This window comes from Lactuca serriola, chromosome 1 (genome assembly GCF_051521515.1).
Source record: "Lactuca serriola cultivar US96UC23 chromosome 1, Lser_US96UC23_V15, whole genome shotgun sequence".
In the NCBI taxonomy this organism is placed as follows: Eukaryota; Viridiplantae; Streptophyta; class Magnoliopsida; order Asterales; family Asteraceae; genus Lactuca; species Lactuca serriola.
In genome coordinates this window covers 210456456-210478973 of record NC_136408.1, presented here as the reverse complement: position 1 = coordinate 210478973, position 22518 = coordinate 210456456, and the positions used below count along the sequence as shown (strand labels likewise).

Below are 22518 nucleotides of genomic sequence, written 5' to 3'. Positions count from 1 at the left end.
TGTGAATATTAATTTCATATTTCCATTGCATGATTATATCTAATTAAAAATTTTAATTGTATGCTAATTAATACTGCAGTCTTCTTGTATGGAATATTTGATAATGATGAATGACAATTTATCATCACTTTTCCCACTAGCTCAATTGGATATTGGTGGTATACATCTTGATTCTCATTACTTATGTGCCATTATATCCACCGTTGTTATCCTTCCAACAGTTTGGCTGAGAAACCTCAGTTACTCTCCTATATTACAGGTTCTAATTTCTATTTCCTTCAGTAATTTTCCTTTTTTACCCCTGACTGAGATAAAGGGACTAATTCCAGAGGTTTTTTTGAGCAACTTTTGGAGTTGTAACATTGGCAACTGTGATTCTATTTTGGTGTTCTTCACACTACTTGTAGCTTTAATAGTTCCATATTTTGGTAACGGACTGCTTTTATTAAAACTAAATTACATTTTTCGTCCTTGATTAAAGTTGTTTCTTTTTTTTATGTAGTTTTATGTCTTACTTGAGGTTTCTTGTAACATTTTCGGTCCCTGTACCAAGTAAATGACTACTTTTGGTCCCAAAAATTTAGTCATTTTAGTTGGAACATAAACTAAAAACCTCAAAATAAGGACCAAAACTACAAAAGAAAACATGTTAGGACTAGAATTGAAAAAAAAATCAGCTATACATAAGAACCAAAATGTAATTTATATACTTCTTTTTATACAAACAACACTTAATATTAATTGTGAATTGGTAATCTTGAACTCATTTACAGGAGTTGTAATGGCCTTGACCGGATTTGTACTCATGATGCTTGTAGTAAGTTTCACATTTTTATTCTTCATTTTATAAATAGTTTCACATTTACGAGCAGGATCTTATCAGAAGCCCTTGTTTCATTACTCAAAGTTTTGACAATCTCTGTTAGTGCCATTTATTTTGTGATTCTTGTTTCAACAGGTGTGTAATGGCACAAACAATCAAACTAATTTGGTCAGTTTCAGAAGGTCACTAATTAACATGCATGCATCCAATTTGTTTTGTTAGGACAAGTAATAAATATATTGTTCTTGCAGTGGGAATTCTATTGTTGCTGAGCTACATGGTGAAGTTGGGTGGCCAGGTAAGCACTTGATGTTTTATTCTAGAAAAAGAAATGTTTATGCATATATACATACATACATACATACATACATACATACATACATACATACATACATACATACATACATACATAAATACATACAATAAAAATGTCAAAACAAAGCTAGAGGCTTATTCTTTAAATTTACATATGCAGATAAATTTGTTACTTGATCATCAAAGTTTTTTCAAACATCAAAACCGTGTTGATTCAAAACACCTTCCAAATCCCACCTCTTTCATTTGTATATTTGTTTTTTTTTGAAGCATCTTCTAGCTATGGTGAACCAAAATACACTCAAGGAGAAAACATCATCTAGTGGTATGCAGGGTGTAAACAACGAATGGTGCACACTTCTTCACCTTCTTGGCTGTTGTCTTCTTTCACAAGCACATCTTCAATCATCATGGGGTTCTACTGAAAAGAAAGTTAATGAAGCCATTTCTTGCTTTTTTTAGGTATGTGTTATGTGACATATCATCCACTAATGTATCATTTATCATTCAGCATCTTTTACTTTGATGGGTATAGATACAGAAGGGTGAAATGGTCATTTACTTGCATTCAAACAATTTATTCATTTAGTAAAAAAAGGGACATATATATAGGTGTGTTTCTTATTGACCTAACAAATACAAAGGGGTAGAATGGTCATTTACTTGCATTCAGATAGTTCACTAGGGGGTGATGCTTTTTGACATAGTACATACAAAGGGGTAAGATAGTCATTTGATTTACGCACATTCAGACAGTTCATTTAGCCTAAGAAAGGGACATAGGGGTGTTTCTTTTTGAATTCATATGTACAGAAGGGTAATAGGGTCATTTACTCACATTCACATAGTTCATCCAGTCAACAAAATAGACAAATACGTAGTTGTGTTTTCTTTTTGACTTAATGCACTTATTAATATGGGTATTATTATTATTATTATTATTATTATTATTATTATTATTATTATTATTATTATTATTATTATTATTATTATTATTATTATTTATTGCTATATGTTAATGTTATTTTTTTTATTAATATATAGGTTAATTCGTTCGGAATCTAACACAGCTGGAAGAAGGTCGTGGATACTTTCATTTGGACTTGGTTATACAAATAGGTTATATAGTTAGGGAAAACCTCTTAATAGCAATGTACAATTAGGTCCCCTTAATACCAATGTATTACAATGTATTGTATTTTTGTATGACATTAAATTTTATGTAATGGATTATATTTTTTATATATGATATATTATTTTCTATTATTGGACATTAAATGCAAGTTTAATTTGAAAATTAGTAAATCCATAAATAATTTTTTTTTTACAATTTAAAATTATGATACGCAAAAATGTGTGTCATCTTTATTTATGACATGGCCTTTCTTGACATGGGCTTTCTTGATACGCATTGCGTGTCATAAACACGCGCGTCGTAAGGTTACGACACACGAATGCGTGTCGTCTTCCTTTATGACAGGGCCTTCCTTGATACGCATTGCGCGTCGTAAACGCGCGTCGTAATTGCGCGTCATAAATGCACGTCGTAAATGCGCATCGTCTATAGACGACGCGCAAAAGCGCGTCGTCTCTCTTTATGATAGGGCCTTCCTTGACACGCATTTGCGCGTCGTCTGAGCGTTTTACGACGCGCAATGAGCGTCGTAAAAGGCCTTTTTTCTAGTAGTGTTCCTGATGAGGTTGAAGGAACTCTAGGAGAAGGTAGCGAAGTATCATTCATAACGAATATAGACGATGTCATTAGTTCTTGCATAGGTCAGGTATTCCCTTATTCTTATCATGGGTATTATTATAAGAGCGTGTTCATGTATATGCGAACGAGAATTAGTTGAAACAAACAATAGGAACATTTGTACTTCCATACGTGCAAATCATGTACTATGTATGATTTTCAATAAACATTATGTCGGATAAATCATGTTGCATGTGAAGGGCTTGCCAATGCTACTCATGCGAAATGGGCAAAAGCCTATTTCCCTAACATATGTTGGAATGTACTCAACATTGATATTCGACAATTCCTCCTTGTGTTATTGGTTTATCAACACAATGTACCGATAATAATGCTTAGTGAGGTAATTCATGACTACATTCAACGGACTTTTGTTGAACGTAGTTTCATGGGAGTTAATGATAAGATAAAATATTTAATTATTTTTTTTACTTTTACAACAACCATAAATGATGATATTAAATTTTAAGGGAGGTTGCTAGAGTACTCACCCCGTATGTAGAGATGGTGTTTCACAAGAGCATGCAAAAGTGTGTTCGGTGACGAGCAATAATGTAATGCCCACAAATTCGAGCTAGTCATTTTAAGGATTATAAATTATAAATCTTTCGTACGCGATACTAATTATTTAAAGGATATTTATATATTGCGTAAAAGTTTTATGGGCTTATAATATTTGTATAAAACATTACTATTATAAATTTAACAAATTTAGATTAATAAATGTTTAAAAATTAAAGATTATTTTGGATAAATGGTCTTGATTAAAGCTGTAGTAGTCACGAAGACAATTCTGTGAGTATAACGAGCGCATAAATCTGACTTCCTATGAACAAGTTATGATTTTTAGAATTTTTGCATTAAGCCATATACGACATAGTATGTCATAAAATATGCATCGGATATAAGTTGCTTATTAGCCTAACTGATCTAAATGAAAGTCATAGTAATTGTAATTCTAAAATTATGCGTATAAAGAAGGCTTAAATATGACTTCATATGAAGAAGTTATGATTTTCCGAAGTTTCATGTCCGATACGATAAAGCTATATGTGACACCAAAATCAAAATTAAAATCGGATGATTGTTAGCCAAAACAATGTAAATGAGAGTTGAAGATCTTGTAAATACGGATCCGTCATTATAAAGATAGTCGAGAATGGAGATCGTATGAAAGAGTTATCATTTTTTCATGGATATTAACAATGTAATCTCTATAAAATATGAATTTAAAATAGAGTGAGAATTAGTTGTTGAGATCGAATATAAAGTTGTTGTACTCAGAAATACCTACACATAGATATAAAGAACGTCGAAAAAGGAGCTCATATGCGAAAATTATGATTTTTCGAAAATTGTGAAAAATACCTATTGAGGGTGATGTGGCAGCATCGGAGTGCGGCACATGGCGAAGTTAAGGCCATACCCTTCCACTAACCAGAAGATGAGGACCAGCAAATGCTTGACACATGTGAAATCCCAAAATTTAGGTCTAAGTCAAAAGACAATCAATTTCCCACGAACAACACTGTAGTAGGACATACGCCATAGTACCTCGATGATTTTAAGTACAAATGAAACCATGTTACTCCTAAGTGGCTTCGTGATAGCTTGAAACGCTCGAAAAGTTGTCCATCATCATCAAACAGGAAGTAGTCGAAAATCAGTGAGATATGAGGCCCTAAAATCTAATTTTCACATTTGACCTACATGGGGGCCATGGATGATAAAATTGGATAGAACATGTTCTCAGTATTCTGTGGATATAAAGAACGTCCAAACAGAAATCGTATGAGAAAGTTATAGATGTTTTAAACTTTTAAACATCTATATACCTGATTTTACACGGTACCGAACACGACACTACTCAATTTGAGGTAGCTACACATCTCGTAAATTAATTTCTAACATGTTTCTGAACTTAGGCTCCGATCTAGTATTTGATTTTACTATTCTAATATTTTTTAGCCCGGATCGAAATCGGATTCGCAAAAACTGATGAATCGGAAACCCAATTAACGCGAAACTCCAAACACCGTTTCATGGAGATTCGTATACCGGATTGGAATTCGGATTTGAATTCTGTTTAAATATTTGAAATCACCACGACCGATACATTTTCCAGGAACTTTTGAAATATTTTTACGGGCTCCAAAATTGATTTCACATAGATCGAGGAGACTTATGAGTGGCATAAGTCAATGGGAGACACAAAAGGCATGCTTGCAAGCATGTGAATAAGAAAGGGTCGACTCTTTTCTTGGACTTTTGACCCATGTACAATCAACATCCTATGTTTTTTTATTTAATTACCATATGTAACTCTGCCTAATAATTTGTCTCTCCCTTTCGTCCCTCCTTCTTATTTCTCAGTCAAGCAAAGCAACCATGAGCACCCGTGATCACTATTTCTACTCCTTTTTCCCCTTGTTGGTTACCATCGAGAATAGAAGAAGAAGAATAAGAAAAGTAGCTATCAGACCAACCCCTTGCCTCCCCACTGCCATCATCAGCCACAAAGGTTATTGTGGTGTTTCTTCCTCCTCCTTATTCGAACCAAGAACCACCGCCACCTGCTGCCCTCCACCCTTTTGCCACCTTTTATCGACAAACTCAACTGCTTATCACCATCAATGTCTATTGTTGCTGCTGCCGGCGAAGAGGAGTAGACCTATAAAGGGTCGTCAGAAAATGGATGGCTGTCGGATCTCCCTTCCTTGTGAATGATAAAACACCATCGGAAGTGGTGGTACTACGTGTTGGATTAGTGTCTAAGTCCATCACTATTTTGGTATGTACTTAAACCAATTGTGAGCATGGTCCTTTTGGGTTGCCTTCACCAAAGCAACTTGATAGGATGATTTATGGAGAAAGAAGATTAGTTATGATTTATTAATATATTATATGAATAACATATTAAAACATAAATCATATTGTTTAATTAATATTAGTCAAGAATTAATAAGAATTAATTTTGTGGCTAAAAGACATTAATAAAATAAAGGGGGCTAGAACTGTCAGTTGTGTGATAGTTGGATATTGGGATAATGGACTCCATAGAGGATGGAGTGGATGAAATCTATGGGGAAACCCATGAGAATTCGTCCAAGGCCTCTAAGGAGGGAGTCCATAGGCTGCTTAGGGACTATGTAGTCAGATTAGGGTTTCCTACTTCAAAACCCTAATAGCCTCACTATATAAAGACCCCTAGGGCACCCAAAAACGTGGCTAAGCATTCATTGGAGTTTCTTGGACGTTTTTGATGCCTCCTTCTCCTCTCCTAAGTCATCCTCTTGATCTTGGTGTATGTGAGCCATTAGAGGTGTGACACTTGTGACACTAAGCTTTCAGAAGCAAATTACAAGAAGGAATAGATTGTTATTGCTACATAACAATCAAAGATAAGATCTAAACCATATGTTATGGTATTATTGATTATTGTATGATAGATCTAGGGTTTATGGCTTTGGATGATTATTGCATGTTCATTAGACAAACTAGATCCAAAGCTTTAGGGTTTGCATGTACACCATAGGAATGATGTAGTACTCAAAACCCATAAGTGGTATCAGAGCCTAGGCTATTTGTTTGATGTATTTGATGCTTGTTTAATCATTCATTACCTGAAAATCGAAGTTTTTGGTCCTCTGCCTGACTGACTCGGTGAGTCAGTTGATGAACTCAGCGAGCCAGGCTGACTCGGCGAGTCCCGGGGCCAGACAGAGGATACTTCGGGATTTTGACATATTTTGCTGTGGGATAATTACCTAAAACATTTTTCATTAATAAAATATGAATTTTATCAACATTTGGTGATTATCCTTACCAAAATAGAAGATAACTGTCAAAATTAAGATTTACTTGTTTTATAAAATAAATATTAATTTTTTGTAATTTTGTTTTGAATTATCTAGTAAGAAATTGAATTAGGTCAAATTTAGATAATTACCAATTATTTTATTAATTTTAATTATTTGTAATTCGATCTAGATAGTTTTGAAAAGTTTCAAAACTTGCCCTCAAGTTTTGGTATTTAAATTTTTTGAATAAAAGTTTAATTTTGAATATTTAAATTCTAAACCCTAAGGTTTTGAAATGTTTCAAAACTTGCCCTCAAGTTTTGGGAATTAAATTTTTTGATTAAAAGTTTAATTTTTGAAATTTTAAATTCTAAAACCCTAGTTTTGAAAAGTTCAAATTACACCCTTATGGTTTTATTAAGTTAATTAAAAGTATAATTAAAAGAGAGTTAATAAATCCATAATGATATGGTTTATATTTAATTAAATTAAAAGTGTAATTTATAAAATTAAAGCACCTAGTATTTTAAAAGTGTAAAATACACCCTTATACTATATATAACATTAAAAGTCTAATATTATATATGTATAACTTAAACTGCTAGTCTTACCGTTAGTAGGCCTCATTCACGAAGCCGATCTATAAGGGAGGTATAAGGTTATGGCCTATAAAATGGCCGTTTAATGGGTGTCCACTCTCATCCACCGCTTCCTTGATTGGTGGAGGGTCGTTAGCCGAACGGGTAGGATAGGGCAAACCCTCTCCTCATTAAAAGTATAATGAATGTTAAAGTAGCTAAATTTTTTACAAAAAATTCACCATCTTAGTTACTTTAGGCAAAAGTGAATTGATGCAATTCCATGAAATTACACTTTGTACCCTTGCTAAGACGTTTGTGGAGCGTGTTTGGTTAACCGGTACACTAATTGAGTTCTAAGCAAAGGTGGCGAAGGGTGGCTCGATGTTTGTCATAGTTCGGTGGAGCGTGTGTGGTTAACCGGCACATCAAATAGGTGACTGTAACATTGGGGGAACCATATATGTTTGTTTGGTTATTCACACCTTGTTTTGTGATCCTCCGCAACCCAGTCACAAATCGAGGGGCATATTGAGATTTAAACATGCTATTGAAAAGTTCAATGAATCTCAAAAGATCTAGGAGTTTCCAATACATTTAAAACTTAACCTCCTTTTTCGTTTTTCATTGTGAAAATTGGTAAATCATCATTTACCTACCTTCAAATATTCTGCAATTGGATTACGACATCCCTCTTCCAGTTTGTAGAATATTGTGTTGGGTCCTTGCCTTAATATCTCATTTGGGTGTTTTATTAAGGACTCAATCAACTAACTTGATTTTTCTCCCGTTTTATAGATGTCAAAGTCTGGCAACTATGGTCTTCCTGAATCCGTTGGAAAAAGTTTTCCACGTGAAGATGATGTTCCACGATTGGATTATGGAAATGGAAATCATGCTTCACTTCCTCCACCTACTCCAATAATTCTCCTTGAACCACGTGTTCGAAGACTTGAAAAGTTCAAGGTCACTCAAGCCTTATTGTCAATAAGACACAAAGATGGAAAGTCTGTGTGTGCACACGTATTAAAGATGATATCACATATTCACAGGTTAAGGATGTTGGGTGTCGATGTCTCAAGGAAGTTGGTTGTTGACTTGGTTCTTCAATCACTTCCCGAATCATATGGTAAGTTCGTTAGAGAGTACTATGTGATGGACCATGACATGACCCTTATTAATTTGACTTCTTTGCTTATTGCTGCTGAATCAGAAATGATTTGGCACACTATTCGAGCAAATTGGTCTGATAAATCAATATGCCAACCTTCTACGGGCAATGACAACATTGGAAGTCTAGAAAAGTTTTCTCTACGTAAGAGAAAGGCTGAGTCTGAGATAGTCACGTGTACCATTCCAGAAGAGTCCATATGTTTCTAATGCCAAAAGAAGGGGCATTGGTTATGAAGCTGCCCTGACTACCTGAGAGATCTAAGATATGGGAGAGTCAAGATGTATGACTCTGCTTCACGTAAAATCCACTATCTAACTCCATCAAGTTCCTATTTGGAGATTCTTAATACATGATGTGATAATATTACATTTTGATGTTTTGAAGGATCGAAGAAAAGAGAGGAAGCTTAAAGGAAGGAGCGAGCTGAGTTTGATTGTGAAGAAATGGATTACGATCGCATGGATTCGATGATAAGATTTTTGAGCTGCTGCTTAGAGTTATGATAAATTGGTCAGGAATATGTAATGACATAGTTTTCATTTGCATTGTAAGGATATATTTTTCCGCAATAAAATAAATTTTGATTTTGTCTTATTTATCTTTCGTTGCAATGGCAATTGTGAAAATTGATGTTTGTGTGTTTCTATTATAAGCAATATTAAATGGATGTGATTCTTAGTAATGTCATAATTTTCTAAGTAAGGAAAGATTCTCATCGCCTAAGTTTCAATTGGACAAAAGCTTGGAATCATATGATTTGAATCATGTGATGTATGGAAATCTTGGTACTTAGAAATTTTAAGGCTAATTCCTTGACAAAGAGTCAAGTGAAGGACTAGGTGATCGAGTTCACAATTTTGTGCACTGGTCAAGTCCACCATAAATAACAATAACATTATTCGTCATGATTTACTGAAAGTCTAGTAAATGTGGTTATACTTACAAGATTAAGTGTAATTCTGAATCATTGAAAAGTTTCAATGAATGGCAGAACGAATAAGTAGAATCAATGAAGGCAGAAAGATAAAAAGTTTCTCCAATCTAAGAAGAAGGGAGAATACTTTTGTATCGTGTTTTATGATCGTCTTGGTAATCATAGGAACCATATTACAATTCGTCCTCCAAGGACACCTTAGTGCACTAGTTTGGCTAAGAAGAGGAATCGAGAATTGTTGTAGTGGTTAAGTCAATAAGATGTATCGTACTTCATTCCAAAATCAAGTCTTAGAGTCATACTCCAAGATTGTGACTTGATTGACATAATATTAATTAGGAATGTTCTTATACTTGCACATTTTGGTAAGTTGTGATGTCTTGAATAAGACAAAGACCAACTAGTACCAAATTGCATGTAGGTTTTGTCTTGATATAGACATTCACTACCTCTTGAATACTTGTTTTGTCAAGAAATGTTTCTTGATAAGAGAATCTAATATGTCAAGAGGTTAGTGGGAGTCTAAATATCTTGAAAAGTTTCAAGAACTAATCGAGAGTAAACCTGCTATTAATTACTAGCACACGACTTGAGGTTTCTAACCTATCGTTTTGACATATTCTTGTTTCTGTGCCATTCCAGTTTGGTCAACTATGCATGTGAGTTCTATGAGTTCTCAATAGGTTGCATAGGGGCAAGGCACCTTAATTAATGGAAAGTACATTGAAAAGTAGGGGTGAGTTTCTCAATAACTTGGAAGAAATTGTAGGACCCTTTATGGCAAGATATTAAGCATGGACAAGTTCGATCCATAAGAGTTTGGATTTGTCACAACTATTGTCTTATGATTATGGTTATGAAAAATTCACATGGATAGGAGCACATACACCACAAAATCTGAGTGTCATAAGGTTTCTCTCCTTCATGAACATGATTGTGAGGAAACGCTTTCACTAAGAAGGATTTTGAAGATAGCATTGTGTAATTTGCATTTCTCAAATTCGATTATGATTTCGGCATCCCTCTTTATAGTTCGAATTGTGGAAAATGGAAAATGGGTCTGAACATTTTAGAGTTATTATTATAAGTTCTAAAATTGTTTAAACACACATATAGGTTATCTAAGGAAAGGTGTATATGTTCGAGAAGCTTAGATAAAGGCTTATTAAATCGTCTCGGTTTTAGAATTCTGAACTTTTCTAAATAAATTCGATAAGTATTGGTTTCTAGAAGTCCAACTAATTTCTGAATACATGTCAATGCTAGTGGGAGAATAAGTGTTATGCTTGGAAAAACGATATAATCATCCTGTGAGTGGGAGCATGATAATTATGGTAAGTATTGCGAGATAGCAATATTAATTATAGAAAACAAAAGGTTCAACTTGCAAAGTTGCAAGGGTTGAAAAGTTGTTTTGCTATAATTATGGGAGATAATTTTATACTTCATTTCAGTTCTAAAAGCTTGGATTGATTTTTTATCTAATTTAGTCATATAAAATTAAGATTGTGTTCTCAAATTCGATTATGATTAGGGCATCCCTCTTCATAGTTCGAATTCTGAGAACATGGCAAATAGAGATATGGTAGCAAAAGACTGATCAAGTATCACGTCTTTATGTAAGACATTATGAATCATCTCCCATATTCTTCGGGCATAGGATCGATTGCATACGCTATAATAATTGCGTGTTATAAAATTTTCCAAATTCATAGGGCATTAAAAGGGAAATAGGATTGGAACCAGATATGACTAAAGGTGATTAATCACCTATCAATAGGAAAATCTAAGGTTCGCTAAGGATTGGTCGCTTATGAGTAGTTGGAAGTATAGTAATGGAAGGACCATACTGACATTATTAGATTTGATTCTATTAATAATGAGTTGTCATATGGTAAATATGGAATTGTTTCCATATTTGGAGTTGGAATTTATGAATCTCTATGTAGATTAGAAACTTTTATGCAAGAAGGATGTTCAAAGGAATGTGCTTTAAATGTGAGACTTCATGTCTATGGAATTGTCTTACAACAATCTTCAATAGATGACTTTGTAATTTCATTGGCAAAGTCTTTGTGACTTTGGCGCTATGACATTATGAAAGAATTGTTGCATAAAATGTTAAAATCTAACATATTCTATAAGTGGCAAGAATTTGGTATTCTCACACTTGTGGTAAGGATTGGGAATTGTGAAATGAGTGTGATTCAAAATGTTATTCAATTATACTATTCACAAAGTAAGGACCATAGGTAAACATATTCTGCATGTTAAGAGCATGGGACAATTGTTGTTATAATTTAAGTACTAAGTTGATTACCCGAAACATTATACAATGAATAATGTGTAATCAATATGGTGATTAAATAAAAGTAGTTTTATTTATACTCAAAAGTTTAGGGCCATATTGGGTTCAATTATTCTTGTGTTTCACTTTGCATGTTTTGACTTCCTGAATAATAAGATTATTTGAACGTTCCACAGTCGCTCATACTTTGGGAGTAGGTATGAAAGAAGATTGTCATGAATGGTTTGTAGATTGACTAAAGTGTATTACACATAGCAAATGTTTGCTGCAGCGTTCATGATTGCTTATGAATATGATTTGAGCATTGGGTTAAACCCACACTCACTAGGATCGCTTCATGGATTTTATTACGAGTGATTGGTGAGATGATAATATCTTATATTCTTGAAACCGAAATGTGTGAGTTGTATCTTGCGAGTCGGTTACACATTGATAATATGTAAACGCACCAGTAACTTGGTGTTATAAAATGTATTGTTGTGTGTGATTTCGTGAGTGAGTACAACCGAGCATTGAGTCGAAGTTTATCCATTCCTTTCACCCAAAATGGGATAAAAGCGATATCTGTGGGCCCCTCGATGATTTAGTGATGACACCTAAGCACTTGGCCAAGCCGGGACTAAGTTGATGTGTTCAATTACAGTCTGTTGTCAGTCGTCATAAATCGGAAATCGGGAAACAACACATGAACATAGAGTATGATTTAAGTCCATGTATCAGTTCATACGATATCTAGAATGGAGGAATATATGATCCTTTATCAATAGGACACACTTCTGATATGATCAGAGTTGACAGTGGCTTTTGAAAGCTATGATTGTTGATCAGGTTTGAAGTCATGCGCATAATAGTTGTTAGACTTATCCAAGTGGCAGACTGTTGGATTAGTGTCTAAGTCCATAACTACTTTGGTATGTACCCGATTTTGAGCATGGTCCTTTTGGGTTGCCTTCACCAAAGCAACTTGATAGGATGATTTGTGGAGAAAGAAGATTAATTATGATTTATTAATATATTATATGAATAATATATTAAAAGAGAAATCATATTGTTTAATTAATATTAGCCAAGAGTTAATAAGAATTAATTTTGTGGCTAAAAGACATTAATTAAATAAAGGGGGCTAGAACTGTCAATTGTGTGATAGTTGGATATTGGGCTAATGGACTCCATAGAGGATGGAGTGGATGATACCTATGGGGAAACCCATGAGAATTCGTCCAAGGCCTCTAAGGAGGGACTCCATGGGCTGCTTAGGGCCTAAGTAGTCAGATTAGGGTTTCCTAGTTCAAAACCCTAATAGCCTCACTATATAAAGACCCCTAGGGCACCCAAAACGTGGCTAAGCATTCCTTGGAGTTTCTTGGACGTTTTTAATGCCTCCTTCTCCTCTCCTAAGTCATCCTCTTGCTCTTGGTGTTTCTGAGCCATTAGAGGTGTGACACTTGTGACACTAAGCTTTTAGAAGCCAATTACAAGAAGGAATAGATTGTTATTGCTACATAACAATCAAAGGTAAGATCTAAACCCTATATTATGATAATATTGATTATTGAATGCTAGATATAGGGTTTATGGCTTTTGATGATTATTGCATGTTCATTAGACAAACTAGATCCAAAGCTTTAGGGTTTGCATGTACACCATAGGAATGATGTAGTGCTCAAAACCCATCACTACGGTGAACCACCGAGGAGCATCCCCTTCCCTTTTATTTTTGTGACAGTTCAGCCACCATAAAACACCCTCCACCGACTGTTGCTGCTTCCTTTCGTTTGCCTTCCCCCCTTTCTCTCTCTCTCTCTGTTAGGGTGCAAAATCATGCTTGGATGTGGAGTGTTTAGGCTTACTCTCTTGTATGTGTAAATGGGTTGAGTCTTTCCTATAATTAGGAGGTGAGTGACTCCCATTATGTAAGGAACCATTTGGAGACCATTAGTTTTAGAGAGAGAATCTAGCATACCTATTTGTACTCTTTCTAATAAAAAATAATGAGAGCTTGAAACAATATTTATTTACTCCATGTGTTCATGATTTGTATGATGATTCACTAGATCTTTCTTTTTCCGCACATGCCATCATTATCAACACCAGTACAACTGGTATCAGAGCGGGTGTTCTTGATTTGATCAATAATTGATCCATGGTGGCAATCTAAACTTGGTGATTCATTTTTTGATCTTTGATGTTCGTGTTACTAAGAGATTGGATTCTAGAAATCGAATTCATCTTTGATTCTATTCATAATTCGATTTTTTCACTAGAATTCAAGTGATTTTTACTTTCTCTCTCTAAAAATATTTCAAGTTTTGTGATCATGGTGGATTTGCCGTATGATTGTTGGATAATAATCATTGAATATATCAAATACAAAGTCAATTAAGATCAATTTTTTGGGTTGGTGTTAAGCAAGTTGATTTCATGGGGTAATATGGTTTCTTATGGAGATTTGAAGGATGATAATGAAAGCTTGATTTTTTAACCACTTTGTAAGATTGTATGGTTGAATAAAATTGCCTTGTCCATATTAGTCCGTAGTAGAAATCAAAAGGAAGGAGAAGAACGAGATTTTTTAAATAAGAAATACATTTCTCTAATTGAAAATCCAAATGATCTTTGTGCTCTTAAGTCTGTTGAAGTTCAAGACAATGAAGTTCAATGTGATGTTCTTGAAGTTCATGATAAGAAGATTTAAGTTGATTCTCATGAAGATGAAAAAGTTTTTTGCTTGATTGGAGTTCAAACTGATGATATATTGTGTTCTTGTGATTCGTTTGAAGGCATGATTCGTTATCGGAAGCCGGTGATCCAAGAAATTCACAAGTATGAAACTCTAAAAGATTTGATTCAAACTCACAAAGTTGAAGTTGTGGAAAGTGGGTTTGTTCATGAAATCAAATCTTCAAGATGCAAAAAGATGAGAAAGAAAAAGAAGAAGAAGATTAAACATAAAAACAAGCGGGTTTATTCACAAAAATCATTGAATGTTGTTGTGAATCCGAAATTCTTGAAGCAAATTTGGGTTCCAAAGCAAAAATTTCCAAAGGTTGCATTGAATTTTAAGTCAAAACCCAAAAGTGTTGGTGGTTCTTATGAAGATGTTCTTGGATCGTTGAAGAACACGAAGAACGAGTTGTACATCACACATAGTATATGGTACAATGTTCAAATTAGAGATTTTCTTGTTCCAACAAAAGATTCAAGATCTTCTAAATTTGATTTGTTCACTGAAAATGGAACTCGATTCGTCAAAAAGGTATCTCAAATTCTCAAATGGATTCCAAAACATCCATGATTTCGATCCGTATTTTTCGTTTGTCATTTTTGATCGATTTGCCTCATTGGATCTAATCCGTTTCAACCTCATTGTTGATACAATTATTTTTGTTTAGATCAAAACCAAAATCATATTCTCATATTTCTTTTTAAATTTCGAAATCAAATTTTTTGTTGTTTGAAATGTTACTGTTCATCTATCGAAACCCATCCTACAACACATTTTTTTAGTATTCATTCTATCTTTAAGCCCAAAATGTGTTTAATCCATCACATTTCATTGAGCCCAATCATTATTTTTAAAAAGGATTCGATCTGTTTGAGTAAATCCGAATTCTGAGCGTCAGTCGACATACGTATATCTTACTTGTACGTTCAGCTCATCATCTTCATAATCAATTGATCTTGATTTCTTAATCTCGGTTTCTCATTGTTTCTTTCCGATCGTTGATGAATCTTTATTTAAAAATGAGTTTTAATTTAATATGTGATGAAATCGATTTTTTTCAAGACATCACACAGACATCAGCATCTGACTTATTGATTTTGATAAAATTGGTCAAGCACTTTGAAATTTTTGTGAAGAACAGTTAGTTTATCAAGTTTTTGATCCAAAAATTGGTGTTTGAATTATCAATTTGGTGTTTCACTTAGAAAAGCCAAACTGTGAAAAATTCAAAGTTGGAATACAAGAGATGAATCGGTGAATTGTATGCTGAAATCGATAGTTACAAGTTGTTTTGAGGCCGAAAGAGTCGAAATCTAGTCTAATTTGAGTCTAATTTCGAATTTGGAGGTGTCGATGTTCTTGATGACGAAAACTCGATTCTGGATGTCGATTTGAATCGAAGTGTGTTGTTGATTTTGGGTTGAATCGTCAAGAGTCGTTGATGTGGAGTCGATCTTGAATGAAAAGTGAAGAAGTGATGGACTTGATTTGTTGATGTCAATGTGGGTTTGTTGTTTGATATCGACTAGTATTGAATCCTTGAAGTTGAGAATTGATATGCCGACAACGAAAGTTGTATACTGATGTCCTAATTGACGGTTCGAAAATTTCTTGAGAAGGATAGATCGTCGATAGATGGAATTTAGGTGAATGGATTTTGGAGTCGACTTTAAATGGATTAATGATTTTGAAAGTTCAATTTTCGAAGCCTTGATGGTCAAGATGAATTTTGGATGTGTGTTAACTGAAAAATGAAGGCTGAAGCGGTTGACATCAAAAACTTTTGTTAGGTCGATTGATGACTAGATGGTCGATTGAGAAGTGAAATCGATTTTCGGTTATCGAAAAACGAAGCCGTACTTGTTGAGAATGAAGTCTTGTTAACTAAAAAGCGAAGCGTTGATTTTGATGTCAATGATTTTGGGAACCCTTGAAATAGGGAAGCGACAGTTAAGCGATTGAATGGTCAAGGTATTATTCAGTGATTCGCATGGCTTCGTTTTCGATTTCCCTTTGAATGATCAAGAAGATGATTCGTTAGTCGAATTCTTGCGTTTAGAAGCGAAACCTATTGATTTCATTACCTGTGTAAAGAATTAGGGAAGATAACCACGTTTCAAAATTGGTCCCTCATCTTTTGTCGATGTGGCATAAATAGTTCAGTTTCGAATTTTGAGCAAAAATTGTGAAGAATGTAGAAGTTTCGAAGTGAGTCCTTGCAGTTTCGAAATATTGGTAGAAAATACCCAATTTCGAAACAGGGCTAACACAGCTGAGAAATTGAAGATTTTGCAAGTTCAGTCCCTGCAGTTGGTGCGAATTTACACTTTATGCCCAGTTTCGCAAATAGGGTAGAGTTTTGCATCTTAAGCTGTTTTTGGCACAATGGGTCCCTACAGAATCTTGAAAGCGATATTTTTTTTAACCTGGATTTTAGAAAATTTTGCAACTCTCACCCAAAAGTCGAAAACTTTCATAAATTGGAAATTTTTTCGAGGCTTTTTCGTGATTGTTTTCGATGCACGATTTTCAAGGTTTCATTTTTGGCACACATCAAGGGGAGTATTGTGAAGATTAATCCTCGGGCGCTTCTCACCCTTAATGGGTTTTATAATCATTTTTTATTATAAAAATGGGAGAATGAAAAGTGGGTATTCGAAGCTTCTCCAGTTTTTTAGGTATTCATTTGCGGATTTAAAGACCGGTATTATTTTGAGGGGAGTTTGGTCTTGATAGTGTGGGCTCCTTGGATATTGAAGCCAGAACATCCAATCCTAACTTTGAGGGGGATAATGTTAGGGTGCAAAGTCATGCTTGGATGTGGAGTGTTTAGGCTTACCCTCTTGTATGTGTAAATGGGTTAAGTCTTTCCTATAATTACGAAGTAAGTGACACCCATTATACAAGGAACCATTTGGAGAGTATTAGTTTTAGAGGAAGAATCTAGCATACCCATTTGTACTCTTTCTAATAAAAACTAATGAGAGCTTGAACAATATTTATTTACTCCACGTGTTCATGATTTGTATGATGATTCACTAGATCTTTCTTATTCTGCACATGCCATCATAATCAACACCACTACACACATACTCTCTCTCTCTCTCTCTCTCTCTCTCTCTCTCTCTCTTGTTCTCGCGAAAAGAAGAAGGAACGAAGGCCGTGGAGCTACCATTGCCACCCCACTGTCATCGTGATCAACCCACCGCCACCACCGAGTTGCTACTGTCGAGTTACTCTAGCCACCACCTGCTATTGTAAGTCGACACCGCCACCTTGGAAAAATTTTGTTTCTGTTCATTCGTAAATATTCAGTCGAACATGTGACCTTGAAGTGGGTCTCGTTTTTCCTCTTCACAATCTGTAACTTAAACAAGATTGTATAGTGGAGACTTCTTTTGATTTTATTTAAAATCAACCCTCTTGTGTATCATCTTTTCAAATTAGTCCCTCCATTCCTAACTTGGAATTAAAATAAACGGTTTAACCTTCCCTTGTAATTTTTTACTGATTAAGTCCCTTTCTCCCAAAATTTGGTTTAAAATAATTGCTTTAGCTCCTCCTTTGGTTGAGTTTAACAAAAATAGTCCCTATAATTAATTATTTTAGCGAAACCACCATATACTTAGTAATTAATACAAAAACTACCCTTTGGTTTTATTAGCTAACAAAAATAGTTCCAAAGGTTTATTTTGAACGTATGGAACGTCACGTTTTGGGGGAGACTACATATGAAAAACGTATATCGATTATGAAAAATGCATGTTGAACCATATTTAGCTTAAAACGATATTTTTTTCAAAATAATATATCATGACTAGTTTTTATCATGACATACGCATGTCATAGGGGTTTAAAATATGTTGTAACTAGAAAATATAATTTATATGTTGCATGTCAGAAATTATAAATCATAAGAATATTATGATTTTACGAAGTAATGCATATCAACAATATGTGTTATGAATGTTTATCAACGTTGCATTATTTTATATATATCATGCATAGATTTGTACATATGATAAATAGATATGTAGAAATTATATCACTTATATATTTGGAATTTATTCATGCACTTAGCAATTTAATATCTATTTAACCGAGTAATATACACTTTCACGAATATATCAAGCGACTTTTATAGAACAACTATATCATATACCTTACTTAATGGCTTTTATAGTGAGACATTATTCATTACCTAAGTTTAACCACTTAGTATATCCACTTTTCTCTAACCGTTAATCCTTAGAGCGAGATACGTATGTATAGATCTATACGGGTTGACACCCACACCCACGATTACTAGCTACAACCTCGACAGATCAATCAAAGCGAGTGATAAATATCTTTTGTCATCTATCCACGACATCCAATGAAACGTCATAAGAGATTATATCTAGTCACATAGTTCGCTTATAGGAATCACCATCAACATTAACTGGACAATTTAACTAGAAACCATAGATTCGTTTATCTCTATATCAAACACTTTAAGTATGGATTTACTAATGATTTCTCTCTACATCAAACATTTCATGTACATATTTACTTATGATTATTGTCTGTATCAAACACATTAAGTATGGATTTACTAATGATGTCTCTCTACATCAAACATTTCAAGTATGGATTTACTTATGATTATTGTCTGTATCAAACACTTTAAGTACGGACACTACTATAATATATGCCTTTAATGACACGCAAACCACGACACGCATTGATTTATGTTACACAAAAGAGAGTGACCTTAAATAGTGTCATATTTTCAAAAAATTTAAGGATTTACATCACCCGTTTTTGCGTGCCCTTAAATTAGTATCTAAAGAAAAAAAAATTAAAAACATGGAAGGCACTTTATCTTAAACACGCGTCCTCTATGTCTGTTGCTTTATAATTTTAATCAAACGTGCCTTTAGACAGGGGGAAACGAAATCCCCAAAATTTTGAAAACCCGCCTTCTACCTTTTTTTCTATCTTTCATCTTATCAATCTCCTCTTCGATCCGCTTATCCCCTACTCCTGACCTCCTTATTATCGGTCTCATCAAACATGTCGTTCCTCACCTTTTCCGAATACTGTCCTTCCCCATCGGCCATGCTCCTACCGAATGATCATCTGTCTAAGAAAAATCGGCAGTGTCTATCTACTTTTCTTCTCCTGTTAATTTATGCAACTCAAATCCTAGTTAAATCGAGTCCAAATTCTGTTTGCACCCTGAAGATGATGACGCCTTTGAAGCCATTTTCTGCACCTCTGTATCATCAATATTACAACCCTCCTGGGTCAAAATCACAAATTATTGGATCGATTGTGATTTGTCTTTTTAGGGTTTTTTTCAGAAGAGACTGGAGATCCTATACTATCAGAAAGATCAGAGCTTTTTGATGATGATAAATCGGACCCATCCACACTCATTCTGCTATCTACTGAAGTTGATCTTCTTGCATTTTGTTGATATTCTAAGAAAATAAACAGATCATGAAACCTTTGTAAGGTTGAGAATCAGCCCATCTGGTAATCTTCTCTCTCTCTCTCTCTCTCTCTCTCTCTCTCTCTCTCTCTTCTCTCTTTGCAATTTCATCTGAGTGGGAGTCCTAGGTACCGATCGCCTTCAAAATCATTCATGCTAAAGTCATCAATTAGGAACCTTCTACAAAATGGATCGGTGCTTGTTGACATCCCATTGGTTGATGTGAAATTTCTAGCTCAAGGTACCTGGTATGACTGTATATAGATCTTTCCAAAGTTGTTTGAGTATCATTTTTAGACTACAAGAACTCAATTGATTTTACCTTGTTTCCAATTTAGTGTGATGCATGAAAGAGTCCTACTTGTAAGGACTTTTGTTCATTGTTATTATGTAATTCCGTATAGTTGTTAAGATTATTAATATGATTTTAAAATATTATATATAGGTGAATGATAGTTTTGGGACATTAGCTCTTAGACATTTCTATGATAAAGATACAGTTGCAGCAGTTGTAATTGGAACAGGAACAAATGCATGTTATTTGGAGAGAGCTGAAGCTGTTATAAAATGTCAAGGTCTTCTCATGACTTCAGGAGGCATGGTATCTTTAGTCTTTCAATTATCAATTAATTTATAAAAAATAATAGTTCAATTCACTTATGTAATGTAAATTAACTTTAGTTAGGTTATAAACATGGAATGGGGTAACTTTTGGTCCTCACATTTACCTAGAACATCATATGACATTGATCTTGATGCAGAAAGTCAGAACCCAAATGATCAGGTTAATTTAATTATTTTTATCCAAGATAATTTTCATTCTGTAATTTCCATATTTTTTTACTTGATACGATTTTTGTGATTAATAATACAGGGTTTTGAGAAAATGATATCGGGAATGTATTTAGGTTACATTGTAAGAAGAGTAATTCACAAAATGTCATTAGAATCAGATATTTTTGGACTAGTTTCCGCTAAGCTTTCAGCAACATTCGTGTTAAGGTATATCATAAAACGAAAATTCTTTACTCTTTTTACCAATATAGGGGTAGAAATGTAAAGTACATTGTGTAGATTGATAAAAAGTTCTCAGCAAATGGGATTACAAAAAAGGTAAATTTATATTTTGTTTCTTGAAAATACTCGGTACACCATTAATGGCTGCTATGCATGAAGATGACACCCCAAACCTGAGTGAAGTTGCCAAGATTCTAGAAGAAACCCTAAATGTAAGATTTTTCCTAGTTTCTATATAATAAAATACTTTTTTGAATCCGGGTTTATTTTCTTTTTTGAAAAAAGATGTGTTTTTTTAATTAATTATCAGATAAACGATGTTCCATTGAAAGTGAGAAAACTGGTGGTGAAAATATGTGATGTGGTGACAAGCTGCAAGGTTAGCAGCTGCGGGCTTTGTGGGGATTTTGAAAAATATGGGTAGGGATGGGAATGCAGGGATTACAAGTAGAAGGGTTAAAAGTGGAAAAAGTGGGAAAATGAGAAGAACAGTTGTAGCAATAGAAGGTGGATTATATTTAAGCTACAGGATTCTTAGGGAATATTTGAATGAAGCAGTTGCAGAAATCCCAACAAACAATATTTTTAAAGGATTTTGATGGAATGGAATGACTCTCAATTCGTATTCTGTTAGAGTGTGATTTTTCTTGCATCATTTGCTGCAGCACTTAAGTACCATGATTTTCACCGTCTTTACGACACATTTTTTTTTTTATTTTCTTTCTGAAAATGCAGCAGAAAATGAGGAAGAAGAGAAGGGCAGAATGGTAATTCATGCCATAGAAAGGGAAATGGTTTTAGGTTGATAATTTTAATGGTGTTTTCAATATGGAAAGTTATGAATGTCTACTACATTTTTTCTTTGTTTTCTTATTCCGATTCTAAGTTTAAGTGAGTTGTTTATCCTATTTTGTTTGATGCTGTCATGAAATGTTTCAACACGTTGCTGCAATCTGTCCCTATCTTATAAGAATCATACAAGGCCATCAGATTGTCCAAAAATCATGAAGTCTAGTTTTATGGAAAGGTTAGTGTATCTAGTTTCACTGAACATTGGACCACTTTTCCTAATTCAAATTCCTTTAAGGGTATAAGTACCGATCTTTGCAGACTGGTCCATGCAGCCCACTGTTTGCATCAATCAACTTCGAAAATTCATAATAAATTCATAAAGACTCCAAATACCATGAGGTAAAAGCCTATAATTAGGTATGGAAGTCTATTTTCATTCTTACCAAGTGATTAACTTAAGTGTAAGCACAAAAGTGCAGTTTAATACAAGAGTGCAGACTAGCCCAAAAATTCACAAATTTCATGTGCTAACTTGTCATGTGCACAAGTAATTCTTCAAAGCATAATTTATGTAACAGTGAAAATGATCCAACATTCCATTTTAAGTGTTTGCAAATCTTGAAGCGAGTAAATATCAAGTGAGTTTTGAAAGCCATGTTATATATACACATTCCTTTATCTGTTTTCTTTCATGTATGACAATTACACTTGAAGCTTGAAGCGTTTACCTTTTGATAGAGGTATGTATGGCTTAATCCCCCTAAGATTTTTGACTTAATGTACAAAGGACAACCTAATATAGAAATTCAGCTCATTATGTGAT

At 34.1% G+C, this 22518-nt stretch overlaps 1 pseudogene; it reads left to right on the top strand.

Annotated features, from left to right (window-relative positions):
* The first annotated feature begins 106 nt into the window (after positions 1 to 106).
* LOC145065841 (hexokinase-3-like) lies at positions 107 to 21502 on the top strand (annotated as a pseudogene).
* The last annotated feature ends 1016 nt before the right edge of the window (positions 21503 to 22518 follow it).